This window comes from Carassius auratus, chromosome 22 (genome assembly GCF_003368295.1).
Source record: "Carassius auratus strain Wakin chromosome 22, ASM336829v1, whole genome shotgun sequence".
NCBI lineage: Eukaryota > Metazoa > Chordata > Actinopteri > Cypriniformes > Cyprinidae > Carassius > Carassius auratus.
Genome location: NC_039264.1, coordinates 34539759 through 34545963, shown reverse-complemented (window position 1 = coordinate 34545963; position 6205 = coordinate 34539759). Strand labels below are relative to the sequence as shown.

The following is a 6205-nucleotide window of genomic DNA, read 5'->3' as shown; positions in this document are numbered from 1 at the left end:
ACATCTGGGAAGATCGCGTCCTGGGTGCACCGGGCCTGCGCAGAGAAACACACGGAGTAGACGTGGTGGGACTGTTAACAGCACGCTGTATACTTACCCCGGACTTGTGAGCGTCAGCCCGGGATGATTCCAGCGCGGCTCTCCGCTCTCTCAGCTTGGCCTGCTTCTGTTCCAGGTCGCGAATCTGCTTCCCCACGGCCTCGAGCTCGAGCTGCACAGAGTGGAGACATTCATCCGCCATTAAAGCAAGTAACAGTGAGTACAACAGTGGTAATGTGTGTGAATAGAGTATTAGCAATGTAAGCGCAGTTAGCAGCAACCACGCTTGCTGATGCTAACTGGCTAAAAGCTCAAGATTGTTCTCCATAAACAGCTGGAGAAGGTCCACAGCAGCACGAGAGCTTCTGAACTCTTCCTTGCAGTAGATGAGACTAAGCTCTGTCTTCAGCTTACTCTCACTGAGCTCTGGATAGACCTTCAAAGTCCTGCTCAGTGCATCTTCAGGAAACACCATTGTGTCCTGTTCAAACCTGTCTGCTTGAAGCACAGTGACACTAACAAGGTGTTTGTGTAGGAGAACTGGTCCATGGTGTGTGAGAGTATGGTATCACAGACCTAGAGAGTGAAGGAGGAAAACAAACATGATGCAGTGATCACAAAATGTCAATTTCAGCTGAAACAATTAAACATGACCAGTTTTAAGTTATAAAGGGATGGATCCATAATTTCTCAGAAATTCATACACATGGACAAGACATTCTGAGTAAATAAGTAAAGTTTGATGAATTTCTGCTGCTCAGGGAGCTAACAGAGATGAAGGCTGTAATACTAATGTTGTCCACTAGAGGAAATCACACAACAAACTCTTTTAGATCACAATTTAAAGACTGTGAAAATGGTAAATAGTTCACTTGTAGTAAAAAATGCATAGAAATATTTATTTCCCAAAATGTAATATATTACAATCTCGAAAATACATACTATCATTAATATTTTTATATCCTAATGATGTTGAAAACTTATGTCACCAACTATGACTGAATATATGGCCAACTAAAGGAAAGTGAATATAAAATGTGAATAATTTTAATGTATTAAATGGAATAATATTTCTAAAACTAGACACCTAAAGATTCTTATTAGAAAAGAGACATGGCCTTTAGAAGTATATAACTGTATCATCTACAAAAGCCACTGTGCTTGGACATTTATTATTGACACTTCTGGCTATATTGTAAAAAAAAAAAAAAAAATGTATTACAAATCTTCATATCTATAAGAGGGAGCTATCAAAATAAATAAATACATAAAATATTTGCAACAAATGTAGCTGTATTTTTTGAGTTACCTTCTATGGGTAATTGTAAATGTCTTCTCATGTCTTTGATGACTTTACGATACGTTTTCTTCAATATTTCAGTAACTTTAAGATGTAATCCTCTGATTAATCCCAATATATCTACAGATATAAACACGTTACATTTACCAAATTTTTTTTTTTAATTCTTTTTTTTTTGATCTTCTGTGTGTCCTGCTGGATGCTCCTCTTAATGTGAACTGAATCTGTGTCCTTCTTCTGGAGTTTTATCCTCTTTTTTTCTTCATCTGAACACCTTGTGAAGGTTATTGTTGCAAAGATAAACCCGAGTTTTCTTTCATTTGGAGATATTTGGCTGCTTCCACATTGATCAGAAGCTGTCAGTCAAATGACAATCTGCTGACAGAGTCTGAACACAGCATTAGATGAACATTTCAGTAAACGAGTGTGTGCTACAATCACGAGTCACTCTATAAGATGAGATTTCAGCACTTGACAAACGGACAGCGACTCTAAGCAGCTCTTAAAGCACAGATACCTAAGATTGTGTTAAGTGCATTTCTGGGAAACACACGTGAATCAATAACGAAAGATCGTAAAATGACTCAGAAAATGCTCTTAAACTCTCAGATCAATCGTTGTCGAGAAACCCAGCCACTAATGAAGCATCTGATAGCAGGTTTTTAAACGGGATTTAACTCATCATTTATCCCTTATTTTATTAATACAGCATAACGTTAATACTAGGACTTATACAGTGTTCGAATTGTGTCAAAGCTCTTCTCCCTAAGCCAAGACTGAATATACGGGTAAGCGTCAAACATCTTGAGAGGGGGGCCATTAATGTCAATGAAAAGTACCTCAGAGAGGCTCCTGACTTGAAGGCGATAGGAATCTATTTACATTTTCCTTGCTTGAACGTAAGGGCACTTGTTTGAATTCTCCTACTTTAACAGCTTCCGCTGCTTTCTCCATTGACTTCCCTGGGGTGATCTTGAAAGCCTTCAACACCTCAATTGTCATCTTTATTTCTCGTGTGGCCTCCATAAGAGAAGTGCTTCTGTTCTGATAAAATAAAAAAAAGACTAATCTAAACTAGATCAACTTTGAAGTTGGCTTGAAAAAGTTTGAAGTATTTTGATAGATAGATCTGTGCAAAAGATGCCTGCTCCCGGGACGCCAGACTGTAAATCCAGCTACAAAGTTGAGGTATGAATTCACAACCATCTTACCCTCAATAGTCAAAAGCCACTGGGTGGACCTGAAATTAAGAAACATAAGCAATAATGTAACCTACAATGCAGTATTTCAATATAAAATGTAATCTTAATTACAAGTTTATCAAATTATTTAAATAACTAATACATTACCTAATAAAATCAGCTTCAGAGTCTTGAAGCATCAAACATTTCTCCACTTCAGCTGCTTTTCTTTGCACCTACAAGAAATAAAGAAAATAATTTTGATTTCTTTAAAGCATTATGTAAATGTGACCAAAATTAACACCCAAAAAGGAATATATTTTAGAATACACAAACCATTATAAATTATATAATTTATAATTATCAAAATTAATTTGACATGAACCAAGAGAAATGAACTAAGAGAAAACATTACCATCTCCAGCCGCCAGAGTGCGCTCTACGCTGCTCAGTTCTCCTGTAGTCTACACTGAAGACATAGAGCGCCCTCTCGCGGCTGGAGACGGTAATGTTATCTCTTGGTTCTTGGATCTAAATAAATGCGATTTATAGTCCAGTGCGATTTACCGTATGTTTTTTTTCCTCATCATGACATATTTTTGGACTCATAGTCCGAAAAATACGGTACATAGATGTATATTTATTAGAGTGGGTAAACAAATGCCACAGAATGACTTTAATTTGCCTCTTTGCATTGAATTTAAAACCCTTTTCTCCATTTAACCTTAAATACTACACTAATTTTATTAGGCTATACACAATAACGGAAAATAGGATACAATTCATAACAAAAACGGTTGATCTGCATGTTTTTCTTCGGTGTAATAATCAATGCATGTGTGGAAGGACCACTCTGTCAGCCAATCACACAGCGACCTCGCTCCCACAGTCTGTAAATGTAAATATTTAAATAAGTTCTGTAAACTCAAAATTGTTGTAGTAAGGTGAACTTTAAAATTATTGCGTTTTCAAGTTCCCAGCATGCTTTGCATCAGAAAACAAGGAAAATAAATGTAGAAATTAAGTGTTATTTTGTGTGTTTTTACACAAGATTAACATAGAGGGACTGAAGTTAGTACTTAAATGTTGTGTTATGTCAGAACTTACAAAGGTTTCTATTATGTTGTTTTTGTAGTGTTACCGTTGTGGTGAAGAGTAGAGCCTGTGGTTAGGTTTAGGATGGACAACAACAGACTATATTTGAGGGTATTTCCTACATTATATGAGTTGAAAAATAAAGAAAATTTTGAGTGAAGCACTCTCTAATTATAAGTTGAGAAATATCAATATTTATAAGATAACTGAGATAATTTAAGGCAACTGGAAATGTAATTTTTAATGTAATGTAATTTTTAAACTTAAGAGTTCTGTGATCTTATTAGGGTTTAAAGTGTATGGTAACAGACACTTACAAATATATATTTTACTGAACTAAAAAATATTAAGTTAATTTGACTTGATCGATGTAATCTGTTTCAACAATTTAAACAACGGTCTGTTTCAACAATTTAAACAACGGGTTTTACAGTGCGTTTATGACAGTCCCAGTTATATTTGTTTGTCCTGCTCGCGATCTGAAAAAATAAATCATACCAATATGCTGATTTGCTGCTCAAGCATCAAAGTTCATTAAGCTCATTTGATTCATTAATAAAACTAAATGGCCATTGCTTGGATTTAATTTCTATCCAGATGAAATCCTGAATGACACACTACACACTGTGCATACTGTACTCTAGATACTCAACTGTCTGGTGTATGAATATTATAAGATTATTTTATCAACATCTGAGTCTGAGCTCTCCGTTGTGAGGAAAGCTGACAGTTGACTCATGAAGTGTTTGTCTGTTTAAGTCGAGCATTATCCAGAGAAGATCTTGACTTCACTGATGATTAGCTGTTGTTCTTACACCCTCACCAGAGAAAACATCTGGACTCAGACAACTAGACTCCAAGATCAACAAGCAGAAAACAGAGATGATAACACTGAACACCTCAAACCCCTCAGCAATTAAAGTACAGGAGCAGACCTCTGTAGAAATGAGGAGTTTGTAGACCTGGGCTTCATCATTAGACATGATGGAGGACAGACAATGACATCAAGAGACGCATTAGCAAGAGCAGAAACAGCTTTATAACACTGAACAATATGTGGAGGTCCAACACTAGAATGACTCTGTATCAGAGCTGTGTCCTTTCCACCTTACTTTACAGATCTGAATGTTAGAGAACGACAGAAGCACTTTACCTAACTATCAACTTTCCACATGATGAACCTCCAGAATCCTGCAGATCTTCTGCTCCAAAACATCTCTGACCAACAACTACTCATGCGGCGCAATTAAGAAAGTACAGCACCTTTAGAAATATAATAACTGAGAAAAATACAAATAAATTAAATAAAAATGCTGACTTCTTTTACCTGCTGTACATATAACGGGAACATTTCTGTTATTATGCATTAGCTATTTATGCTTTAAGTTTCATGTCTACAAGTTAGACTATATTTAAAACCGTTTAATAATACTTAAAACAGCCAAGTAAACTTTTCACTTGTTTTTATCTGTATGTAGCATTTTATTTACATGAAAATATAAAAGTGTTAAAAAGAGTAAATGTGTTTGAGTATTTAGAGGAGAGTGAAAGACACAAATGCTGTTAACTTGTGAAAATGTTTAATGTTGATTTGATGAAGGAGAGACTCCATCCACAGAACAAAGACTATATACTGGATATATGTACATTAACAACAGACACACAACTAAATATAAAGTAAAATAGAATAATAATGTGTATAAAACATGAGAAGTTTCACACATTGTATATTTGCTTTATATCTTTTGACACATTTAAGAGCTGCACTTGACAATCACTTTTAAACATTTGAATCATTATTAATGAGTTTAATAGAAATATTATTAAACTGAAGAGCCAGACAGACTCATCTGAGCTTCTTCCTCCTCTGTTCCAGCTTTACATTAAACACAATGATCATCTGCTTGAATACTAAAGCAACATTAATCATTCAATATCATGTTTCTAACACACATGCTGCATTATTTGATTGTAAAGTCTGAGTCTCTTCACCTGTATGGATCACATTTACACATTTATCACACATTTATTTCTCCTCATAGACACAGTAGTGAAGCTCTTCTGTGGATCTTCAGCTGATGTTTACTGCTCCTCTCAAGACCACTTCGCTTTATGAGATACAGCATTTATCAGCTTCTGGTGACTGAACTCTATCAGAGATTCTAATCTTCATCAACACTGTAAGGTAGAACAGAAAATAAAATCATCAAAGTACAAAATAGTTACTATCATATGTTTCATGCTTCATATGTTTGTGTCTCTATTGAGTCAATATAAAGAGAAACACACACTAGCGAGTGTACAGCAAATATAATCAATGACAAGGAACAAACACAAATGTGATTCTGTCTTAAAACACAAATCTTTCAGTTAAATGTGTCACTAGTTAAAGCTGTTTGTCTCTAGTTTAAACATGTTTGTATTGGTCTCAGTAAATAAGTGAAATGATTGCACAGCTCGCTGGAATACTGGATTCTGATTGGTCAGTGGTGTCATTCGGAGGTGTGTTATTCATTAGGTGTGTGTCATTAGCAGCAGAATAACACACAGTCATACGGTATTTGAGTCGGGCGTTTCTTTGACTTCTCTC

General features: G+C 35.5%; 1 long non-coding RNA gene across 1 annotated transcript; it reads right to left on the bottom strand.

The window, feature by feature from the left end:
* Window positions 1-1787: 1787 nt before the first annotated feature.
* LOC113040469 (uncharacterized) lies at window positions 1788-5877 on the bottom strand. The gene is made up of 3 exons (XR_003275248.1): window positions 5608-5877; window positions 2689-2756; window positions 1788-2579 (listed from the first exon to the last, which is right to left on the bottom strand). It is a non-coding gene; the product is annotated as an uncharacterized LOC113040469 (long non-coding RNA).
* Window positions 5878-6205: the final 328 nt, after the last annotated feature.